Below are 26,471 nucleotides of genomic sequence, written 5' to 3'. Positions count from 1 at the left end.
ATTCAAAAACAAACAAATAATTACCTTAAATCCTGAATCTTACTGTGCAATCCTTAAGTAAGGTATTTAACCTATTAAGCCTCAGACTTTTAAACCTGTAAAATGGGGATCATAATATTGCTTATCAATGGCTCTGTGTATGTGTGTTTAAATGAACATATATATATACAAAAGAATGTATATATATTATATATATGTATATATATATATTATATATATATGTGTATATATATATTTTAAATCTTCCTTAAGGTAAAATTAGCCTTTATTAAAAAAGAATTATAAATCCCAGTCAGATTGAGGAAGGATCCTTGCATAGACAGGAATCAAGCTTATGAAAGTAAACATATGCTTTAATCAGATCTTCTGTTATAAATTGCCTTTGTTGACATGATCAAATATAAAGAAAGATGTAGATTATGGATGGTCCAGTGAGCAAAGAACCTTGTCATCTGACCGCTCGGGCTGAAGCACAGCTCCTCCAGAAAAAATTAGAACATGTCTTTTTCTTTATCCTAAGTTGTAGGCTCTTTGTCTCCCCTGACATTCAATGTGAAGATACTAAAAAAAAAATTTCTAACGCATCAAATCATTTTACTAGAGACCATCGTTTTGTGCTAACTCCAAATCTTAGAAATCAAAGTTAAAAAATAAGGATTAAAATTATAACTATATCTGATATGTGAGATGGTGTTAGTTCATAGGTTTTGCATTTCATTAATCACTTAGCTTGTGAATAAACTCAGAGTCCTGTGTTCCTTTTCATTTCTCTGATCCTCTAACCAATCTGAAATCTCTCACAGGAGAGAAAGCTCAGTAACTGCTTATCTCAGGTCGGTATTAAAGTCCGTCATTGCTTGCTGACTCTAAACACAACAGAAAGCTTTCTTTCTTCCACGTTACTGCATAAGCTTGTGGTAAAGTTAAATGAGATGATCCATGCAAAACTCTTTGCACACTGCCTCGTGTATAGTAAGTGATCAATAAATGTTAGCTACTGTTGTTATCTGACCCCTTTCTCTACCCTACTGGGCCTACCATAGTTTAGATCTTAACATATCTTGTTATATTTGCAATAGCTTCCAAGAGGTTTTCCCATGTCTAATATAAGCCACCCACACACATATATTATGTATTGCCACCCACGTAAATGTCCTGATTAATAACGCTGGTGGATCTAGACTTCTAAACAAATGCCTTTAGTGAGTTCACACCTTAATCAGGCATTCAAGACCTGCCACTACCTAGATCCGCTTTCCCTTTCTAATTTTAGCTCCCTTATGCTCCATGATGAACACTAAATTCTGGTTAAACATCTTGTTTTGCCATTGTTTTAAATAACTCACATTTGCTTTCCACCTGGAATGCCCCCACTCACTGCCTCACCCCCCACTGGCCCACATCCACACTCTCCATTCTCTAAATGTCTTTTCCTCATAATCCTCTCAGCTGAGAGCACACTCTCTTCTTCCTCTTACTTTTCTCAAATAAGTCCGTATCATCTTCCATTTTCTTTTTACCTTATGACATTGTTGGTTTTGTACCTGCTTTATCTCTCCTGGTAGAGTGTAAGTCGTTGAGGGGAAAATCCATATCTGGTTCATATTGTATTCCCAAAGTGTCTGCACTGAACAAATATTGTCTAAATGAGTGAATTAACTTTTAAAGCACTTCAGATCAGACAAATGAGAAGGTTAAACATCCAATACAAATAGTATTTCACTACAAGGCTGGTTTCTTAACCAAAGAGGTGCTGACTTAATTTGTGATATGAGTTCTTCCAATCCCCAATATTCTGCCAGTAGAAAACCTACAGAAGTTGATTTTCTTAGTCTTCTGAATGAATTTAGGTAAGTTTAGGTTTCAAGAGACATGCACGTGCTAAATGAAGTTGCTTGCTAGATTACAAAACATGAAAGAGACAAGAAAGGGTAAAATGGCGTGGAGGTGGGTGCAGAACGGTGCAGAGAATGTAGCACCTAGTAAGCTTTTTAAATACATGATCTTGTTTTCGTGTTTGGCAGCAATCTAAGTTTTTCAGTGGCATGTGTCATATTCATCCAACGTGAGGCCAGCTCCTGGCAAGTTCCAAGAACCTGCCAGGGGGCAGAGTCAGAGGGCATAGCTGAATCTCGACATAATTTGAGGGAGTTCAAAGGCAGGCAAGAGTCAGTCTGTAGCTGGGAATGACAGGGCCGGGAAATAGAGATGAGACTCCAGCAATTTGTGCAGCCTCACCCATGCAGATTGAGAGGGCCCTGCTGAGTCCATCCAGGTGTGAGCAGTCACGTGGTGCCCTGGGAAAATCCAGAGAAACCTAGGAAACAATTATGTTAAACCAGGGAGAGAGAGTCACTAAAGCAGGCTAGAAAGGGAAACAGCCCATGTCAAACCAGGAGAAATACTGGTAGTTGCGCAATAGCAAAGGAGATGCGTGAACAGGACGTGGCTGATAAGCTAAACTAAGTCATAGCCCATGGAGTTGAATGCTCTTCTCATTAAAATGATTTCTATTTGCTATATTAATGAATCATATATATGCATGGTGTTTCAACTATGGAAAAACAAAAAACCTAAGAATCATTCTGCCACAAATAGCTGTTTGTTTGACCTTAATTATTGTACGTCTACCTCATCTGTAATTTTATGAAATCTTATTGGAGTTCAGTAATTTTTTTCTTAATGCATAATTCCACTTGACAAAAACAGGTATTAAAGAGCAAAATCAAGGATAATGGAGGAACACTGAGGACAGTGAATCTTGTAATATGGGTAAAAATGTTTTTGTTGCATAGTGATATAAGAAAAATCCAGCAATTTTATCAGAGTCTTAAATATACAGTGATGAAATGAAGCAAACAGGTTACATTTCACGAACACTCTTTCTGAGTTCAGTTACATTACGGTGAAAATCCGGTGACTTAATTTGGCTTAATGTAGGGAAGCGTTAGTGATTCTCATGTTAGCAGAAGCTTGAGCTTCACATCTTTATTTGGCGGAGGAGGTTTTCTCTCTCTTTCCCTACTCACTTATTCTCAGAAAACCAACAACTGGAATAATTCCAGTCAGGAATTAACCAGGATACAACTCAGGCTCGCTACCCCTCTGTGCCCCAGGCAGGTCGTCCTGAGTCAGTCACCCAGCTAAGGTGCTGCTGCAAGGCTGACTCAGTCTCCAGAGTGAGAAAGAGAGGGCACTCTTGACCTGACCTGCGACCAGAGACTAGGAGAAAGGTCATGCGTTATGACTGACTCGGTTGAAAATGTGGGAAGGAAATTTTGGGTCATTATATTATATCCCAGTGACTACATAATTTGTACAATCTATGTATTCAGCTGAATGAGGGTTATGTTAAAGTTTCCTCTCCTTAGATATAATGTCTACTCTCTTACTTAATGGCTTTAAAAAATGTAATCTTGTAACTCTGTATTTAAATCTTGTTTAAAAATGTGATGAGAATGGGAGAAAAACAAATTAAAAGAAAAAGATAAATTCAAAAAAGAAAAAATAAGTATTTTTACCTTATATAAAGTAGTAAAATGTGTACGTGAAGGGAAAACAGACCTAAGTTATTACCTTACCCACTCCAACTGCGAAAGGGCCTAACGTAATGATTTGGACCTATTAGACCCTCGATTCTTATTTATTGAATTTAATGCAAATATTCAAAATAAAGTTAAAATTAGATTGGCTATTTCTGAGAGAAGTTCCAAATGTAAGCATTTGGTTTTCTTTACACATAATGAAACATTAATCTGCTTACAGAATCTTGGCTACCTCAAAAAAATCCAATGACTCTGTCAAGAAGCTGAAGATTACCTAAAAAGGATTGTCAGCAGGGCCGTGACACACACAGTCATTGTGCCTCATACTCCCCTGCCTGGAACTGTTCCTGATGAAATGCAAGCTACCCACCCTGTGTGACTAAAGGTGTTAAGGGTGATGAAGATTATGGACAGAGTAAGCCATAATTAATTGCTTAGGTCTATGAAACTAATCCAAAATGTACATGAATTCCAATATTTAATGGTCATTATAAAAGAGATCTCTGATGTATTAAACCTTCAAAACCATTGATTCAAATCCATTCTTTTAGTGGGGAGGATATAGCTCAGTGGTAGAGTGCGTGCTTAGCAAGCACGAGGTCCTGGGTTCAATCCTCAGTACCTCCATTAAATACATAAATAAGCCTAATTACCTCCCCTCTCCCCCCAAAACAGTATACTAATATATTCATTTACCTTCCGAAGAATTTCCACTCATGAACTCTCAACTCAGTAAAAGCATTAATTCTAAAAGTAAACAATCTAAATTAATCAGGTATAAGCTTTCCTAGGTTGTCATATTTATCCAACATGAACAGTTTTGATGAAACTAATTATGCTGCTGTTTTTTTAAAGTTGTCTGTAAGTTGACAGGTTAAAATGTGTCCTTGCTTCTCTTCAGCAAACCAGAAAACACGTTCTTTTGGTTTGTTTGTTATTGTTATTGTTTTTCACATGTAGATCAAACATCTGAGAGCACTGAACCAAGAAATGTTAGGGTAAAGCGGACAATCAACGCAGAGCCAAGGTTGTAGCAAAAGTTTCCGACGGAAAGAAAGACCCCTGAAATCTCACCAGCTTAATAAGTAAAAGTGTATTTCTTAGGGGGAAGGGTAGAGCTCAGCGGTGGAGTGCATGCTTGGCAAGCAGGAGGTCCTGGGTTCAATCCCCAGTACCTCCATTAAAGAAATTAATAAAGTTCTCCAGAGCCATGCTCTTAATTTGGGGCAATAAGACTACCTCTGGCCAGTAGGCTGTGAGTGGCAATGGTGTATCTTCTCTGGAATGAGGCATTTAAGAGCCTGTGTGAGTTCTTCAAGCTTTTCCTTCCAGTGACATTTGACTGCAGTTCCCAATGGTAGAGCCATAAGATTTAAAATAAAAGAAAAAGATCCTGATTCCTAAGTCAATGTGTAGAAGCGAGCTGCCCCAGAGAGCTCCCGGACCCACAAATGACTTGGTGTAGGCAAGAGCAGGGTAAAGTTGTACCTGCTAAGCCTTAAGATTTGGAGTTTGTTTCCACAGCGTAACCCAGCTCGTCTTTACTGATACCCCGGTGGGGATGAGCGCTTCAGCACGCAGCCCTCCAGTGGAGAAGGTCACAAGGGGCTCGTTTTCCTAGACGCCGACTGCTGCTGAATGATCGCCATTACGACTCAAAGTTAACAGCGTTCCATGAACAGGGATAAGGCTATGTGGCTAGGAATGTGTCTGTCCAGTTTACAAGCAGTGGTACATTTTAAATATAACAGCTAGTTCTCCCAAGAACAGATTTTATCTTACCTCTAACAATTTTTTTTCAGGATGTAAAATAATAATCTGGCTACGGTTGTTTTTAACTGAGGGCCACCAGATGTTTTCATGACAGACCTGAGTGGTCATTTCCTCATGGTAAAGGATAATAAACTCCCATGCGTCCAGCTCTTTTATTCAAATGGGATTTCCCATCTGCTTTTTCTGACATACCAAAAATAATTTCAAATATTTTTTAATTGGGCATATATAGATTACAGAAACTGATGACTTATAATCTCACTTTCTTTTTGAAAGACACTAGTAATACTTTTTAATGTGTTTCCATTTTTATTTTCTTTTAATATTTGGAAGTAGGAAGGCCCTAACTCCCTCTAAAATTGGAAACAATTTCTGTTAAATATTCCTAGGAGAAGCAAGGCTATGAAACTATTTTTACTAACTCTGCAGATTTTAATTTAAATAGAAGTTGTACATAGTTTGAAATTACTTACTGGGAGCCAGATATCCTTGCCTCTGGGAGGGCCAGACCTCATGACTGGGAAATGTACAGTCAGAGAAATCATGAAAGTACATTTTAAATTTTGCTTTGAGTTTTGAATCCTTTGGTTTCAGTCCAGATATAGGAAGTCAGATTTATGAATAAGAAAGCCACTTCTTCCCTCTCCTGTGATGAATCAGAGGCAGTGGGGCAGGCAGTTAGAGCCCAGCACAGATAAATAGAGAGGGAATTGCTAAGCTGTCAAATACTCTCTTTTAAAGACAATAGCAGGAAACAAAATGTTCAAGTACAACTTTAAATTTATAGACCTATTACAAACCTAGGAATTTTTAATACTCAAAACAACGTAAGAGAGAAGTCTTCAAGATACCTCGTCTGGAAAAAAAGGAAAATCAGTCATGTTAGGAGGTGATTAATGATAATAAAATATGTCTCCCCTTGTTTATATTTCTTTAAAATTTGATTTCAAATATATTATTCTTTTAAACATGTTACCTTCTGTTATGGTACCAGAAAAAAATTTACAGAATCTCTTATTGTCTCTCACAAACGAGGAGAATTTTTTTTCTTTGTCACCGTAATTTGGGGCTTGGTTGTGCAGCCTGGAATGGTGAGGGAGGGAGGGGACAGTAAGAACAGTAAGCTGAAACCCATCTGATTGACTCTTAGGGCTCAGGGTAAAGGAAGAGTGAAAGGGTGGCGACACGTGGCACAAGAGGTTGGGCTGGGTTAAAGGAAGATTTTAAATGATTTTAGAAATTGAGGGAGAAGATTGGGATTCAGTTGCCATAGTGTGATGAGTGATGAGTTTGGGGCAATGGAAGGATAGGTGAGGAGGGTTATGTCACGCATGGAAGCCTTCTTTTACAGGGGATTCAGTGGAGATTAAAGAAATCTCTCTCTCTCTCTCTCTCAAGATAGGAGATGATTTTCCTCAATTAAATGCTGAAATGGGCCAAAAAGTGACCAGGTTCTTAGGTCATTCTGACTTTTAACAAGATACTTTAATTATCTAGAAAAATATAGCTAAGCAGACATCAATTTGCTCTACCAAGTCAATAGGAAAACAGCACATAATGATAGATCGACCTGGTCAATCACTTAACGAAAATTCTCACAATGGCGATCTGGGATCAGGATGTAGATTTCAGCCAGGAATCTTCCACTTAGAAGTAACAGAAACTGTCTAACAGGAGCTTGACAGCAGACGATGCTTATCCTACATCACAAGAAATCTGAAAATAAGCCTCTGTTGGCATTTGTTCAGCAGCTCAGTGACGGCAGGCCTAGCATCTCTGGTACTTTCTTCTCCTCTCCTGACTGAAACGTGTCTGCCACTCCACAGTGGCAGGTCCCTGAGATGAGAGAAAAACTACTCTGATTCTCGTAGTTCACGGCAAAGAAAGAGGATAACACAGGGAGTAGGATGGCCCCGAGAAGGAGGCTTGGGGAAGCCGTCAGAAAGGCTTTTGTGTAGTTCAGTATTACCTACTTCCAGTTTGATTTCTAGGGGTGTCCCACAGAGAGCAATATTTTGGGATTTTTATGATTTTCCTGTGAATAGCCTCACTATTCAGATATTTCCAATTAGCCTGGTTAATACGAGGTTGAAAGCAGAGGCAAGGAATAGGATGTATCTGGACCCTGAGGCATAACTTGTTCCTTCCATCCACCCTCTTCCTGAAGTAAAAATCTTTTCACAAAACAGTGTTGATACAAGCAATTCGACATGTATTTGTACTACTTAAAAAAAAAAAATCAAGCTCTTTAATTCTGAAAATAAATTGCCTTTTGGACAGAAACAGAAGGGAACGTTGTATCATCAAGGACTTTATTGGCGATACAAAGCAGCTAGTACATTTTATAACCTTAAAATCTCTAACAACATAGAGAAAGGGTCATGACTCAAAACTTGTATTTCCATCTGGATGCTGGAGATTGACAACTTGAGAGGTTCCCAACAGAGCAAAGTCAATATAACCTATGTCACCTACTGACTAATGTACCTTCAAGCACGTTTGAAATAATACATTAGTTTATAGCTCCCAGGCCCCTTCGTTTTGTGCAGTACCACCTCTTTCTACGTGCTGTTCTGGTAGAGAGGCTCTAGTCTGCCCCTGCTCAGTGCATGTGCATCTCTGACCTGAGACGTTACAGTCCTGGACCACAGCGAGGAAATATACATTAGTATTTTTCTCTCTCAGTGTAACTGTGTGGCTTATTCCCACATCTCTCCTTTAAGGTTAGTTTGAGGTTAGACCTTGATCACTTCCTGATACCTTCCCATGAAAGTTTTCTACCTGAGTTCACTTGTCTTTTGAAGTTGAAGAGCTGGGAGTGTCCTGGATGGATGTATTTGTCATCAACAGAAAGCTGAGTTTTTTCAGATGGCTCATCAGAAGGGAAGTAAAGAATACAACTGTGGAAAAAGGTATTTTGTTACACAATCTGCAAATATTTGTATTAACTTGTAGAACAGGTTTGATAAAACACACCCCAAACCAAGATAAAATAAACATTCAAATAGCCTATTCTTCCTACTAATTCTCGGACAATGAAGAATGTGTTTCAATTTCCTTATCATTACAGATGATAAAAAAAAAGTTTATTGCGCTATATAGATAAAATTGAAAGGTGACAAGAACTGATATAATCAAAAAGTGGTAGGAATGGGAATAAATCATACACAACGATGTGTCTGCTGATATAGTAAGCCAACAAAATATAACCTTTTTTCCAAAAAATGTATATATTCTTATACATATTATTGATAATGATGAGGATGGACATAATAATAGCATACTTTTTAATTGAATGGCTGAATAAATAAACACTGATGATTGCTTTTATATAAAATTCTAGGAAAGGCAAAACTCGTCTATAGTGACAGAAGCAAATAGTGAATTCTTTGCTTTGTGTTACATAGTGAGAGATTATATTTAAGCCAAGCTGATAATGTAATCTTTAATACTGAAAATAGAAATACAAGTTTCCCAATATTCTCGACAGGTGACAAGACCACTGACTACCTCCAGTTCCCAGAACATTTAGCTGCAGGCCAGCCCCAACCATGTCAGAGCAGAACACCAGGCTCATCTTAACATTACAAATAACAGATTCTTTGAATGACACCAGCATCTTTAAACATATGGTGAAACTGAGCAAGATCTGGTTCTCAAGTTCAGACCATGAGAAATGAGGAGGAGGAAATTTATCTCTGAAGAGAGGATAATCCCATATACTTGGCATGTACCACAGACTGGGTGAACAGCTGATGGGAGGAGTAATTTAGGAGAAGAGAAAATTACACGGGAATTAGAGCCAAAGACTAGGGTTCAAATGTCACATTAACCCCTTACTAGTAGTTGAAGTAGTTCGACGTAAAAGTCTCCCATATTTCCCAAGTAGTGATTCCTTCACCTATAGAATTCAATTAATAAAACTAACTGTGAAGATAATTTTTGAGAATTAAATAAGAATATGTGTGATAAGTGTTTAATATAGGACGTGTACGAAGTAGATGATAAAATATTTTGAGGTTAATTCTGAAAACATTATGTTAAATTTTTAAAAGTTGGCTTATATGTCATATGAACTTTTCTTCTACTTTTTAATTTTTCTATTTTTCCCTGAATTTTTGCAGATGCACCAAATGCAACCTAAACACAAATAATGAAGCAAATGGGGTTCATGAGAAAAGAAGGTGAAGGATGGTACACATTTTCTATCATAGCTATGCTGTGGTACATAAGTGCTAATCATCTACCACTGGCCTCATTATCTTGCATTAAAACCGATTTTCTGTTAAAAATTATAGTATACATTATCATATGTCTTATGTTATTCCTTCTAAGGTTTTAATTTATATGATTGGCCTAGTGACCCACTTAGCAATCAAAATCTATAGTTTTTATTTTGAGAAAAGATACCTCTGAGGTACAGGTCTTCACAGAAAATGAATTTGCATCCACAGTCATGCTGCAGCGGCAGGTGACAGCTCCCCCTACTGACCAACAGTGTAGAGGACTATACGCATGGTCACACCCCTAAAAGCTATTAATAACTTACTGTGTGGGTCTATTGGTGGGAAGACCACTAGAGAAATACACACACATACACATGTATGCACACACACACAAAACGCTTTCTGCATGCATGCACACACAAAACTGTCCACATTTTCACTCCTGCCCCCATGCATAGGCTGGGCAAATGCTGAGCACTTGGAGGACAAGTTGATACAGCTGAATGGCATGCTCTGCTTGTGTGTAGCAGGAGTACCATCCATGTGGACTAATGCCGGTATTTAATAACAGCCACATAAATCTGCATCGCAGGCACCAAGATAAGATTTTAATTTCATCCAGTTACAAGGTACTCAGAAATCAATTATGTCTGCATTAAATTTAAATGTAACTATTTTTATAGTCTCTTATTAGTTTCTAACTGTGTCAGACTCGTTTTAATTTATTGAGCTATTTAATTATTCTTCATTCGATGTCTCCTCTGGGCCAGGCAGCATGCTAAGTGCTGGGTATGCAGCAATGAGCCAACCAGGCAAAATCTCTCCTTTCGTGCAGATGACGTTCTAGTGGGGAGGAATAAACATTTCCATTAATTCACACTCAGTCTCTGAAGTTTTCCATGTGTAAAATATTTCAAATAAGTAACAGTGAGTTTTAATCATCCCTTCATGAAGTTTAGAAGTATGAGCTTTGATTCACTTATGATAGCTTACACACTGCAGTTGACCTGTTCATTAGTAAACTTGTGGCTCTGTTTCCAGTTTCTTGCTGATGTTTTTAAATGGATCCAAAAGTGCTAATAGACAGACATCTTATGAAAATCAGATACTGTGAGATAAAAATGTGGAAGTCAGTGGTGCTCACGATATGGAACTTAGTGGGAGATATGTGTGTGTAGGAGAACTTACTACCGTTTCCTTAAGACCTTGATCTTTTTTCAGTCTCCCAAAATATAAGCTGTCTCTGTCACTAAATTCATCATTCTTCTCGTTTACAGGGGGTTTCAGAGAAACACGAAGTAAAGCGTGATTTGCAAAATCCCCATAAGCTTTGAAAGAGCAGGAAAGATCATCTAAACAAAAATGCCTGTGTACAGACCCGAGTGGGGTTCATGTTTAAGGTTACCTTCTATTAAAGCTCTGTTTTTAAGATACGCAGATTAGATTTTTGGAGCCAAAAGTTAACCTGTCCAAGACAGTATGTGAGTACGTTTATGAAGTCAAGAATTGGCCACAGCAGACGGCTGCTGGGTTACCACGTAGCTGCAGGCTGTTTTGATTACCATTGGGCCACTACCCATGGCCAAGTGCGGGGGAGGCATGAGATTTAGACTTCTCAGCTGCTCTCCTTGTTCCTAATACCTGCACAATGGGAAATGGGTAGCCTTGACTGTTATGGTCTCCCTCTGTGGTAAGGGGTTTGTTGAGGTTGTAGCCTATAGAATGCGCCCTAATAGTAAGGAGCAGAGATTACACTTAGCTAATGCAGTTTTGAGGATTCTTTCTCATCTCTCTGTAGAATGACCATGAGAGGAAAATAAAGATACAAAAGAGAATATCTGAAGCAGATCACGACCAAGTATAGTACAGAAGAACAAACTCTGGCAGGGTAGAGTGAAGGTAGTGTCAGAACGTAAGCTGTTTCCTAGAAGTGTAATTCTATATAAAATACTAAATAGACCCACAGAGATAATTCTAACTAGTGCTGGAAAAAAAAAAAACCCTTTTTAATATTAAAGTCCTTTACTGCTATTATCCACACATCTCTTCTTCCTTCCGCTGTTGGTATTCTTGATTGACAGAGGGAAATGGTTCACAACTGTTTGCAACTGCCCACTTTAAGGAAGGTAGCGTATGCAACAGAAAAATGCTAGTTCTTTCTCAGCCTTCAAAAGTCTTATCTTCGTGCTAAAGAGTAACGATTCACATAACTGCCATGCAGTTAGTCCGTTCTTTTTCCTGTTTGCGGGAAACTACTGCAAATCATGTATTTCATCATGTATTTATATTTTTAAAAGTCTGAAATGGAGCTGTAGATAATTCGGAGAATTCTATGTCTTTTCAATTGTCATTGTTGATATTGGGTCTTCTGGAAGAGGAAACAAAGAGATTTCACAGCCGCAACTCACTTTTTTCTTGTATACATACATATTTTTTTAATTGAAATATACTCAGCTTACAATATTGCATCAATTTCTGGTGTACAGCACAATGCTTCAGTCATACATGCACATACATCTAACCGTTTTCATATTCTTTTTCACTGCAAGTTACTACAAGATATTGAATATAGCTCCCTGTGCTATACAGTATAAACTTGCTGTTTATCTATTTTATATATAGTAGTTAGTATCTGCCAACCCCCCCCCCAACCCTGGTAACCATAAGTTTGTTTTCTATGTCTGTGAGTCTGTTCTGTTTTGCAACTCACTTTTGAAACTTCTTTGCACTCTGAGACTAAGGACTCACCAACAGAAACACAGGGGAGAGTTAGAAGTTTGGGCCTGGGGGAGTCAGCTTGACTCATCCTCTGTCATCTCACCCGTGTCAGGATGAGAAGTTATTCTCCTTAGTTGCCACCTTAATTTAAAATGCTTCTCATATGCTTGCAAAATTCACAGTGCACTTGACTAAAAAGCAATGTTATTTTTCTCTGGAGTTGCTTTTCAAAGTTCAGTTTGGGGAGTGAAGCCTGTATTCATTTAGTATTGCAGCGATAACAAATAACCACAAATTTATTATTTTAGAGTTCTGCAGGTCACAAGTCCAAAAGAGGTCTCACTGGGCTAAAATCAAGGTGTCAGCAGGCTCTAGGGAAGAACATTTCCTGCCTTTTCCAGCTTCTAAAGCTGCATCCCCTGGTTTGTGGTCTTCCTCCGCCAGTGTTGAAGCCAGCAACCCAGGATCTCTCTGACCTTCTTCTGTTCTCACATCTGTCACATCTCTGTCTCTGACTCTCCTCTTCTGCCTCCCTCTTCCCCCTTTTTAAGAATCCTTCTGATTACATTAGACCCACCCAGAAAATCCAGGAGAATCTCCTTAATTTAAGCAGATAGTTAGCAACCTTAATTTTATCTGCAAATTTAGTTCTCCTTGGCCATGTAACCCAGCATAGTCACAGGTTTGGGGGTTAGGACATCCAGGGGGAGGACCTCTCAGGTGCCGCTATTCCCCTTACCACAGAGACTGTAGGTGAGAGGCACTGAAGTGAATTTGATACTATAGGGTCAGTTTATAAATCCGCACAGCAAAACTTGAATTAAACCTTTCAACCTCACCTTCAGATTGTGGGGCGATTTCATAGCTGATTTTGTTCACCTACTATTTGACCAAATGCTACAGCTGAATGAGTCATCTCTGTGTTAACTCACTCCATATATATTCTAGCTTACAGACATGATTTTAATAATATTCCCTAAAAATTCACTTTAACACTTTTTTAGACCATAACTGATTTTGAAGTATCTTTTTCCATCTCGAAAACAAGCATATATAAAGATAACAGTGTTTAAATACTGGAAACTTCACTGTTCTGCCCTTGCCCCTTTAGCTTCTTTCAATGTATATAGGCTCTGAGGAAGAAAAATGATAAATTTATGGAAGAAAGGGACATTCCTTCACCAAACAAAGAAACTGAAAACTGGGAGAGAGAAAGGTTAGGTTTAAAAAGTGTAGTTTATTATTCATAGTTTGGGCCCATGGAGTTTCAGTTAGAAGCTTTTATTGTACCCTGTGATAGCATGAACTCAAAGTTTCATCTGAAGTTTTTGTGAATAATAACCTCTCATTTTTTCAACCACAATTCGTGAAGCAGAGTGCTGGATTCTAGGATTATAAAGAGAAACGAGACAGGGCAATGGCTTATGGACATGTAATTTCAGTGTAGGAAGGAAAGTGTGTTAAGAGAGATTTGTGAGTGATTAGAGGGGCACCAAGGAAGTGTATCTAACACATCCTGGAGAAGAAAAATAGAGACAACTTCAGGAATAACTTCCTAGCCAATAAATGCCTGAGCTGAGTAGTAAAGTGGAAAGAAGTAAGGGTAGACGTGAGCTCACACTCCACACACAAGGAAAAGCATCCACAGAAGTGTGAAAGTGTACCAGGAACTCCAAGCTTCTCATTCTCAGCGGGGTCGGCTTCTTCTTGTCCCTCAAGGTGCACTGAACAGACCATCTTCTCTGAGAAATCGTCCCTAATCAGCCTTACACAGTCAACCCAGTAATTCATTACTGTAGCACCCTATTTACTTCTTAACGGATATTTATTACAGTCTTTAATTATGTTCATGCACGTGTTTAGTGGTTTGCTTCTTTTCTCCCTCTCTAGAATGTAAACTCTCCCAGACGCCCTCTCATCATTACACCCCCCTGGAGTTTTCTGTTAATGAAATATCTGCAGTGATTTGGGCTGATAATTTCTTGTAAGGGTCTTCTTTATTCTTCCTCTTACTTCATTCAGCTGCCCACCAACCGCAAGAAATTATGGTGGAGCTGGAAAAAGTCCAGAAAAATTTGAAACTTGCACATGGCCATCCAAATGAAACAGTGTCCCCAGGGAAGATGATTTCCTGGGATTTGGATGTAAAAGCGAACAAGAGAGCATAAACAAGCTTTTTTAAAACAAACAAACAAACAAACAAGCAAACAAAAAAACCAAGCTGGGAAATGTAATCCTTTCTCATGGCTTTAGAATAACTAAAACGATTTTTAACATTAATCTGGTGGCCTTCAAGTAAATATCTTTCTGATATTTGAATTTGTAATGCAAGATAGCATATTAAAAAAATTGAAACCATCACATTGCTTAACATTCATAAGGAATACATTTGAAGGCATTTACTTCATGGACACCCAAATGCATATATGCCATTTTCTTTTACATTTTTTTCCTTCAAAAGACTTTTGAAAAAGTACTTCACAATGTTATGTTGAGATGTGTTGTAGGTTCTGGCTGTTAGGTAAAGTACACTCTCTAGATAAGTGGCTCACTCAATTCATATTGTACCACAGCTTGAGAATCTTCAAAACTGTATCTTTGAAGGCAAAGATCTGTTCTTTCTGATGTGTAGCTTTTAATTTAAAGTTCTACCCAATCACTGGTTATAAGTAACACACACACACACACACACACACACACACACACACCTTCTTAGGCTAGAAGTAAGGATTTAGACCAAGATTATATTTTTTATTTTCCTTTCTTTCCAGCATCTGGTAGTTTACAGCCAGACACGCAGCAAGTACATAAGACACACTTGATGAGGGCTCAGCCATAATGTCCCACTAGGCTCACAACCACAGCATCTAAATTACTGTGCAGGTAAAATAAAATGTTTCCTATCCCTGACTTTACATGAGAGATATTTTCACTTCTTTTATTTAGGAAAAAATTTGGTAAAATTTACCTGTAAGTAAGAAGCCTACATCTCAAACAGATCTTCTTAGGATTAAAGGGGAAAAAATAAGCCTCTTTTATCTTAGCAAGATTTTGTTCACAAACAGAACACTGTATTAGACCTAAGAAAGAAAGACATATAAACACACAATTATGTTTATTTCCAGTTGGACTGGACAAAATCAGAATAATGGAGCCAGCCAAGCCAGAGACAGTAATCTTCTTAATCAAGATCATCCTTTAAGACTACAGAAAAACTGAGAGGACATTTCATTTACATTCTCTTTTTTGCCCCCCTCAATGATTGGTATTATAATTGATCTTCAATTACTAGTGTAATTATTGATTTTCAGTGGTAAAATGCAATCATTGGTTGTCTCACAAATTGCCATTTATTCCCTTGCTAATATTTAAATTTTTAATTCATGCCAATATAACAAGTATTTATTTTATTCTTACTATCACAACCTTTTCAGATTTACTTCCTTGTTTACAAGATTTTGGTCTACAAGCAACATCTTAGTTATAAGCTTAACTGTTCCGTTCCTAAAACTTCATGTAGTAGTGGATAAATAAGTGACTCAACTACAGTAGATATTACAGGAAAGAATGTTTCCTGTACTTACTTATCTTTGATTCAAGAGAGAACATGAAAAGAACTTCAGAAGAAGCAGAAGTTTTTTCAAAGTAATCACATTATAACTGAATAGTGTTTCAAAAATATATATATATATCTATAGTATCCACAAAATGCATCTTCAAATTACTTAATTGTTTCTCTGTTTTTTAAACTTCATAGCACCTGATAAATCACCATGGATTCCACAGGAAATATTTCAAGATGACTCGCAAATTAATGAGTTAGTAAGCTAGGCTCAAAGCTCAAGAAACCCATAAAAATGTTATGAGAAAGCACTTAACTTGTGATTTTGCAAGCCCTGGAAGAGAATTAATTTTATGACAAAAATTAAATTAAAGAAGTATGCAGTTATGAGTTTTAATTAATTTATTTTTATCACCTCAACGCGGTACTGCATCCCACACTTCTTTAAAGCACTGATGTTTCATAGCATCAGAGCAAATTAAGCATGAGACAGTTGGCTGAAATCATTTGAACTTACAGTAACAAAATATCAACAGTAAATATGGATTGTGACTTAGAAGATATATAAATATATGACTCCCACTGGCTGTAACATTAATTGCTGAAAATCTGCCACTGAGTTTATGCAACTAAAATTTAAGGTCATATGGTGATATACCTCAACATTTAGACTATTATTGAGAATAATAATCATGTACTCTTCATGAGAGAATAACTTTATTTCTAGAAGACAAATGGATAACTCAGTGGTAGATATGGTGTGTATTTTTCTTTCATGATACTTGTGCTTAGCCAAGATCCAGAGAAAGAATACAGTGAAAAAATGTCTTAGAATTATGATTGAAAATGCAAAATCTCTCAAGCCATTTTTAAGATTCAAAACACTGTGCATCATTACGTATCCATTCTTTCCACATGTATTTATTAAGTTAATGGTGACTATCATCTAGGAACACTTTAGTTAATAAAGTGTTCTTTTTATATTTACCCTATTTTGTTTGTTGCCTATTTAGAATACAGGTAGAAACTTTCTGGGAAACATTTTTTTTTAAGTCTGGTATTACATTTTATAAAGTTATTCTTAGAGCTGTCTTTCTCCTCTCATATAAGCACTCAGTTACTTGAAAAGATTTGACTACAACAGCAACAAAACCCTCAATTTATAGTTTTAAACCATTTCTCTCAATGTCTGGAAGATTTAAAAAAATATTTTCAAAGCACATATCTCCGAATTTAAAGTATATGATATTTTATACATGACTCTTTGCTTTTTATTAAGTGCATTTAATTGCCGCCTTTTAGTACATTATGACATAATACTGTTTGCTAAGATAGTCTATTTATTTGAAAGGATGCTCAGTAACACAGTAAAAGGTAACATGGTGTTATTTTAATATAGACTTTTTCTTGTGCTCTTTACCATCATCAAGACTGTAGTACGTCTGTAGCGCAGTTGATTAGAACATTGGGATAATCATAGGTTTAATTTATGTGTGGGCTGCATGGTGTAAGTCCCTCATTGGCCTTTAATTAAAACAGCTAGTTATCTTTCAAATGCTAAGGGCAAGAAAATGTTGATGGATTAGTATCTTAAATCTTGAGAGCCTTCTAAAAACAGATGCTGGAGTTATGATGGCCATTATCAACTTTATATATAAAGTATTTATAAGTATCTTATTGTTAATGTTATAGGAATGTCTTAGTAAACATTTAAATGTCACATTTTACCAGTCATAATTCCAAATTTCATGCCTGGTTTTGTTTGGTTTTCTTTTTTCTTGTCAGTGACTAATGGCTAAAGTTGGGCAGATTAATGCCAGGTTAATGATCAAGTTTGTTCTCAAAGTTAGTATTTATATTTATAATTAATTACCTAAGTCCAGGAATGGTGAGGTCTAGAACCTGAATCATTTAAACGGTTGCTCGGAGCTTAGAGAACATCTACGGACAAAATGACATTTAGTGGAAAATCTCAACAATAGGCATATCTTAAAATAAAACAGTGATTTGTTAAAGCATAACATGTATGCATTTTCAAAAATTACTTGTTTTGTCCGAACAGAAAATGCAGGTAGTTTTAGCACACAACACAAACTTTTACAGCCTTTAAAAAAGAAAACATAGAATTTGGAAAAAAGTTTTGACTCTTTACAAAAAGTGAGTAATATTTTGTTTTAAAAAATAACATGGAAATAAAAATGGTGTTACAACAGTGTATAACTACATTGGAACAAAACAAAGAAGTTCCCTCAAGTTCACGGGGTGAGGTACAAAAAAGACTTGGTTTTCTATAGCACAGAGAGTTGCCAAAACCAGAGTATAGCGCTAAACAAACGCGGTCTCAGTTCACTTGTTTGAATTTTATTTGAAAATTTTTAAAAACCCAATGGTTTGTGTTATGTAATATAAAACACAATTAGTGCTACTTGCACACTGGGGTGGGAGAGAATGCAAATGCATTTGGAAAAGTCACAGAATCATAGGTTCTCAGAGCCATAATGAATTTCAAATGACTCTCTTGATTCTTGAATCCTTCTCATAACTTCCCAGCCTATTGGCCATTTAAACTTTGTCCACATGTCTCATGGTGGAAGAGGATAGTTGAATAGTGGTAAGGAGAAAGTTCAAAGTCTGTCAAAAAATGATTGATCACTTTTTTGTCAGGTCCACATTATATACAGTGATAATCCAGCTGTATGACAAAGAATCTGTCAGTTACTCAGAAAAAGAAAATGATGCTGAGATATTTGAGCACAAGAAAACAGATAATTGCATATGGGCAAATATTTGGTTCCATAAAGCATTTTTTCAAATGTACCAGAGAACCTTGAAAGGTACTCTGAGCGGTTATGAATTTATGAGACATATTCTTGGATTTTATTTTTTATATCGATCACTAGTTAATAAAACTACTGCTTTCAATGTGGAGTCATAGCTTTTAACCAATCCTGTCTTACTGGAGATTTGCATAAAGAAGACAATCTCTTGAAATATCTGAAAGCAAAGCAGGGAGAGGAATAATAGTTTGAGACCTCAGTTATAACCCTCTGCCTTTTGGTAGGCATTCCTAAATCTCCTATAAAATATCTTGATGTGTTTATTTTTATTGTATTAACTTTCTCAGTGTTGTGATTTTGTTTTTTAAAATTCAACAATTTAAACTCATACCTAGTAAATGAATCACTCTATCTTAATGTATCTAAAGACATGAAAGTATTATTTCTTAAGGAATAATGGGATCCCCAATTTTAAAGCCATTTTATTTAACACAACATATTGCCTGTTACACAGAGCACATTAATTCCAATATTAAAATGTACTGTTATAATTCTCAATATCTTTGTGACTTTCTAAACTGTACGGTTGATGCATTTGTGTCAAATCTTTTCAGAACTCTTATGATGGCTAAACTCATATGAATCCTCAAGACAGAGAAAATAACACTGGATTGCATTAAAATGGTAAGTCCCCCAAATTAATTATTGCAGATAACCCACCATCACAGACAGGTGTAATTAATAATTAGTGATTTTCATTATGGGCTTTCAAAATCCATAATGTGTGTTACGTCTGGTTATACACTGGTCCATCTGGGCTATTATGGAAAGTAAAATTTTCCTAAAACTGCAAATTATTTAAAGAATAAAATTGACTGTAAGCAAAATTTTGTCCATTCACAAATACTGATGAATGTTTTACTGTGTACCAGATGCTGATTTTGTTAATCAGCTTTTTTGTGGTATAATTTCACTAAAATGAGCCCTATAAGTGTATAGCTCAATGAATTTTAACAAATGTATATACCCGTGTAACCAATACGATGATCAAGACATAAAAGTTCATCACTCTAAAACGTTCCCTATCCTCACTTCCTCATCTAGGCGACCACTGACCTTTCTGTTATACATTAGTCTTGCCATTCTAGAATTTTGTATAAGCGGCATTGTTCAGTAGGTACTGTTTCGCATCTGGTTTTTTCATTTGTATTTGGCATAATGTATTTGAGATCACCCATAGTTTTGTATTTCAGTAGTGTGTTTCTTTCTATTGCTGTGTACTCCTACTGTGTGTGGATAGACCAGAATTTGTTTCCCTGTTTACCTGTGTTTAGACTATTTTGCCTTTTTCCTAGTTTTAGGCTATTATGAACAAAATATGATAAATATTTATGAATATGTTTTTATATGGATATATGTTTTTATTTCTCTTGGGTAAATGCATACATACAGCGTTGCTAGGTCATATGATCAACTTGCATTTAACTCCAAATGCTGTTTTAAGGAGCCGAGCTCAACTACTAGAGGTTGTTCTTTGCCACGTGGCCTCTCCAGACCTCTCACAATACAGAGCTCACTTCCTGGAGGCCAGTATTAGGATCTGTCTGACTTCAGGGAGGGCCTTGTTCCCTCTTGTAAAGGGCTCACCTGATTAAGCCAGACTCACCAAAGGTGATCTTCCCTTTGCTTAACTCGAAGTCAACGGATTAGAGACCTTAATTATATCTGAAAAATTCCTTTTGCCATAAAATGCAACATAATCATGGAAGTAATACCTCATTATATTCACTCACTCAAAGAGAAGAGATTATACAGGGCATATACACTAAGGGTCAGGTGTCTTGGCAGTCATTTTAGAACTATCTACCACACAAAGAAATTCATTGGATTTGTTCAAGTTTATTGACTTTACTCTCTCCATTTCCTCTCTTAATTTAAATGGTCATTTTTCCGAACTGAATGAGAGTGGTAATTTTGCCACACAGAGGAAAGACTTGAACTTCCATTACCCGAGGAGGATGATGGCTCATGTGTTCTTGTTCTGTTTATAGGGTGTTCACTTAAATCATTTTAAAACAGCTACCTTAAGGGAAAAGAAATTTAACCTTAGTAATTTTCTGGTTATAATAATAGTATTTTATGACATTAGATTTCTTTGACTTGGGGTTTATTTGTTTCTTTTGGGTTGTTATCTGAGTTATTTAAATGAATTCAAGCTCATTCTTAGACTTTCCCAACATTAACAGTCTTGCCCACCTTTAGAACATGACAAATATCAAAAGATACCACTCACTCTAGACGACCCATAAGTCTGCAGAAGAAACAGAGAAGCTAAAAGAAGATTGGAAGGATGAACCAATAAGCAATTCTCTCTCTCAATGTTAAATGTAAATCAGATCAAACTCCTCTTTATTTGGAATAGATTGAGATGGTATGGTTCACAGCAAAATTCTTAATCTCACCTGTTCGAGCATATACATAAAACTTGAAAGCATGTCTAGTCAGTCGCCATCAGATCCAAGAGATATAATTTATCCCAAGCAAATTCTGCCCATTGGTGGAAATTTGGGAATTACTTCTCTAATCCATCCAATTAATTATAGATGCTGTGCTATTTCTTAATTTTATGTTTTTGGACTGTAGCACCCAAACTCTTCAAAACTGAAATAAATGCTATTTCGTAGTTTTCTGTGCTAAATGCATTAAAGGGGTATGATGCTTGTTTCTTTTTTTTATTGTTTATTTTTTTTAAATTTAAGGTATACAATATGATGATTTAATATATGCATACACTGTGAAATAATTACCACAATAAGTTAATTAACACATTCTTCACCTCACAGAGTTACCATTTCTTTTGTATTCTTTTGGAAAATATTCCACCACATCCCAAAGAGAATATATAAAATCAGAAAGCCAAATAAATGCATCTCTAGAAAATTCTGTATTATCTATATTAATAAATGAAAATAATTGTATAAATCATTGAATAGAATATTTTGTAAAGAAAGCATTTATGTATGATATTAGAATCTGTTTTGTATTTGTAATATAATACTAACAAACAGTGAAATGCAAAATATTTTTAAATTTCATTACCAGGATCAAATCTCCCTGGTTAAAAATAAATAAATCTAATTAAAACAACAATAGAAGACTAGAAATGTGTCTAACCCTTTGGAAAGTCAATGGAAATAATTTAGTCAAGACTAAAAGAATCTATGGTAGGGCAGTAAGGAAGCTGGCTTCCCCACCCTGCAGACCTGCTCTGTGAGACTCCATGCCTGCCCTACCCTTTCCATTCCCTCAAACATCGTCACAAAGGCTCTTTCTGTACTTTATAAATTTGGCCCAAGTCAAAGCAAAGAAAAAAAAGTCTTCTTATATTTATTTTTGTCCTTTCTGCCTATTGCATAAAAAATAGTCAATGGGCAAACTGAGAGAACAGTGATAAAGTAAAACAAAAGAAAACAAAACAAAGAAAACAGCAGCAACAGCAGCATGTGGAATCCAGGCATATTATCCAGCCTGAACTGGCGAGATGTGAAATGACGCCAACAGGATGCCTTTGGGCGGTTGAAATTTGACTTCAATACTTTTAATAGTCAAATACCTAGAAATTAAAATGCCATAGGAGTAGAACCACGTACAAACTGAATCTAAATATTCATTTGAAAGCCAGTTCACCCACTTCTAAACTGCAATTTTAAACAAGTTAATTAACTCCTCTGCCTTACAGTGTTTTCATCTTAAGCTCCGGGTGCACACACTCAGCTACATCAGAGGGTTGTTATACGCTGACGATAGGACGATCTTAGAGGAGTGCCTGGTTGAGAGTGCACGCCTAATAATTTTAGCTATTAGCATTATTTTTTTAAACACAAACTTGGAACTATATTAAAAACATTCTAAGCATTGTCAAATGATGGCTTTAATGTTTCCAGAGCTCATGAATAGATGTGTTTATGTGCTCATTACCTTGTATTGCTTCTCTTAATAAACATTGTATTTCTTTTTAGATTTCTAATAATCAATAACTGGGGTTGATAAATCATAATAAGTACTAGAACACATTAATTTATAAATCAAGAGGCAACTGATTAAAGTTAGTATGTCCTGGTTTTGATGTTGTTCTGTAAGCTAGTAGAGGTATTAATTAGTTTATACTTATGCTAATTTAAAATTCATGTAACAAAAAATCAAGTATATTATTTCCAAACCAATAGAGTCTTAAAATAATTATTTATTTAAAAGAAGAAAGATCAGGGAAAGAGTGAACAAAACATAGAGAAAGCAGGACATACACAAAATAAAATTACTGGAATTAATCCAGACATATTAGTAATGAAAATACATGTATGTAAACTGAAATAGTTATGATCATTCTCATTGCATTTGAGCACAGAATAAAACTTGTATGGCTTTCTATTACTGGTGGCATTGTTAGACGCTATACACTTTGGTAGAAGGAAATTTGGCAATTTGACAAAGCAATCTGACAATCACTCTGATAGTTTATATAATAGAAAGATCAGAAAACGTAGAGAAAGCCATGAATGCAGTACATTATTTAAAATTCTAAAAAGGGAAGGAGGGAGGGAGGGAGGAAGAGAAAAGAAGAAAGAAAGGCAAACAACTTAGTGCTGCTCAGAAATATAGGGGGATGTTAACATAAATTGTGATATATGATCATTTGCTAGATAACTTGGCAAGTATTTGATGCCAAAGAGACTATGTAACACTATGGCAAAAAATTACCATCAAATAACAGAACTGTTTTATGAACGCCATAATTACAAAATATGTATAATACATGCATAGAAAAACAAAAATATTTTAAACTATGTACATGACTGTTTGGAGTCATGTAAATATGGGTGACTTTATTATCCAAACTTTCTACAATGTGATTTAAATTTACATTAAAAGAAAGGATTTCTTATTTCAAAAATAGCCTCAGTGTAGTGTACCCCAGAATCTTTCTGAAGATACATATCATAAATGAGATGGTCTCAGTGTTTTTGGATTTGCTCAGGTCTACATTTCACAAGTGGCCATCTGAAAATACCGCAACTGCATTTCAGGCTGACTTTTCTCCCACACTGCACTCGCCTCTACATAGCACGGAGAAGCTAAAGTATACAAAAGTCAGATCTGCCATTTCTACCAAATCTTTTGGAACAAACTTAATAATGCTGCATCTTGTGTTATGATCTTGGGCAGAACACGTCACCTTTCTGTGTGTTTGATTAAATCGGGGTGGAGGGTTAGCTGTATGACATCTAATCTCTTGTCTCTAATTATCTGTAATTCCATCTCATTTGTCCCTTTCATTTTCAAATGGAGACAAGCAGAATGATAGCCAGTATAAATACTGAATTATACTATTTCAACCCTAATTTATCAGGTCATAGTCATCATAGTAAGGATAACAGAGCTGAAAGAAACTTCAGATACAGTATAGTCAGCCTTTCTCTCAAGGACTCTAAGCTCTAGAGAGTAGTGCTCAAATTTTATTTAGAAAGTTAGTAATAAAACTGAGAGTGAAATCAAGATTCTGGGCCCTCTGTCCAGTAAATAAAATAATATCTACAAAGTGATTAACAGAGTGGCTGTCTCATAGCCATGGTAATAATGCTTTTTTCCCCCATTATACTGTACACAATGGATATTCTGCTATATACTGAGACAGGAAATAATGATTAGATATATCAAATAACTTTTTGAAGGAAAACATTAGAATTTCAAGGATGGGAATAGTATCACTTTTTATTTGCAAATAATTTCATGTTTTCCAAATAGTTAATTCAAAAGGCATTTATTAAGTTCCTACCACATATAATCCCCGTGCTATGCTCTGTTAAAGCAATAGAGATGAATGAAAATAGAGACTTTGTCTTCCCAGGGCTAATAATAAGGGAAAACGTTTATTGCACATTTACTGTGTGGAAAGGTGCTTTGCCAAAAAGTCTGTGTGCATATATACCATTCAGTTCTCACAGCATTGCTAAGAGTTACGTATTATCAGCATTGCCTTTTTTCCAGGTGAGAAAATAGACTTGGGGAGTTTGTGCAGCCTTGTAGCTCCTTAATGGAAAAATTGGGATTCAAGGGAATCTAGGGGTAGAAATGCTAAATATTAATTCTAAGTATTAATATTTAATATATGAAACAACATCGTTCTGAATCTTATTAGTCATGAGTCATCATTTTAAGGTGATGACATGACATGAACCTTTTTCCCCTCATCTTCAACCTGTCCACGTCATGAAAGTATTTGTTTTAGACAATTGTGTATGAGAATTACATTGAGAAAGGCAGAGTATTTCTAATAGGTAAAGAGAAATAAAAAACACTGACCACAGAAGCAACAGAAAATAAAAGGGCATAGGAGGGAGAAAAAGCAAGAAAATAAATGAAAGTTTAGGGAAAGAATCAGATTTGAGGTCTTCGGTTTTTTGGAATCTGGGGCACTACAAACCAATCCCCAGTAGGTGGTGCTAGAGTATATAGAGTCTAACATCCGAAAAGGCTGGCAGGGTCCCTTTCCTCCCACGTACAAACACGAAACAAACCCACAATTGATCAAACACCGGGAGTTGAGCCTTGACTATTTGTTAGTGATGCCAGCTTTAAATTAAATGATATTTTCAGCCATATTATAAAAAAGAGACTGTTTGGAATGTGGAGCTGTTAGGAAGTGCTGGAATGCCGTCACATGTTGCAATCCTTTATTCAGCACTTTTCCACTGGGGTTTTCTTTCAATATTCACAGATGTTTTCCGTGGCCACTTCATAAGTACAAAGCCATTGGAATTTTAGAGATTCTCAGTTCCACGTAGTAAAAGTAATGTAAAAGGGCATTTACAGATGCTCACTTCCTCGGCCTATTTCTCACACTGAAATAAAGAATGAGAACAGTACAATTTCAATATAACATGACTTCAGTTAAGAACACACTGACAGGTTAAAAAAGAACCAAACTCAAAAAACCCAACTTTTAAATTTCTCAATCAATTAGCACAGTTATACGTCCCCAAAAAACCAAAGACCTGAAAAAACTAACAAGCATTCCATTCTCGGCCCAGGTTAGCCGCCAACAAATGTACGTTCATTGAAGTGTCATCTGTCTGTGAACCCTGATGCACCAAGATAGAATTTCTAGTGTGTCGAGGAATGATCACTCGTCATTTTTCAGTACAACAGTATCTTTAATTTAACTGTAAGTGAATATTTGACAAGCTATTTATAAAAAGTAAACATATCTTCATTGGTTTGTTATCAAAAGCAACATTCATCTGTCTGTTATTCCTGGCAGAATCTTTCCAACTCAGTTTCATGGGCTCATGGGAGTCAAGAGATGGTTCCATTTTTCTAATATCCTGAAGGGTACAGCTAGTATGAAGGGTTTAGAAAGACTGCAAGAGAATATGGTGCATCTGCATATGTAGAAGACGTAACTTTTACATAAATGAGTGGTGACATTTGTAATTTAAGTTTTCTTCCTTCTGGTTTTATATTTCAGGAATAATAATTTAAAAAAAAACAATGATTGTAATAGGATTATAAAGGTCAGGCCCCTGATGGAGGTTTAGGGCACTCCTTCAGTCACCCCACTATGCCTGAGATCCTGGACTCTCAGGTTTATAGACTTTGCAAAATTTGCTGGACTTCCAGATGGAACAGAAACCCAAGGCTCTCAGATTTCAGTAGCCTGTATGCTATAAGGCATCTAGACGTAACCAAATGGGTACCGAGACCAAAGGGCTTCCCCCATATGCTTTGTTTTTCATAAGATGAATGTGAGTGAGAGAGCACCAGAACAGATTCAAATTGAATCATCTTGGGATTGGAGCTGAGAGAAAGATCT

The 26,471-nt window shown here is 36.2% G+C and overlaps 1 long non-coding RNA gene across 8 annotated transcripts in view; it reads left to right on the top strand.

Moving 5' to 3' along the window:
• The window catches only part of LOC123616245 (uncharacterized), a 94,073-nt gene that overhangs the window by 21,460 nt on the left and 46,142 nt on the right, over positions 1-26,471 (top strand). For all 8 annotated transcript variants that reach the window (XR_012506390.1, XR_012506389.1, XR_012506391.1 and 5 more), the window contains exon 2: positions 19,216-19,285. This is a non-coding gene — a long non-coding RNA (uncharacterized LOC123616245). The remainder of the gene's footprint in view (positions 1-19,215; positions 19,286-26,471) is intronic.

This window comes from Camelus bactrianus, chromosome 4 (genome assembly GCF_048773025.1).
Source record: "Camelus bactrianus isolate YW-2024 breed Bactrian camel chromosome 4, ASM4877302v1, whole genome shotgun sequence".
NCBI classification, from domain to species: Eukaryota; Metazoa; Chordata; class Mammalia; order Artiodactyla; family Camelidae; genus Camelus; species Camelus bactrianus.
This window is presented reverse-complemented; position numbering and strand designations above follow the sequence as displayed.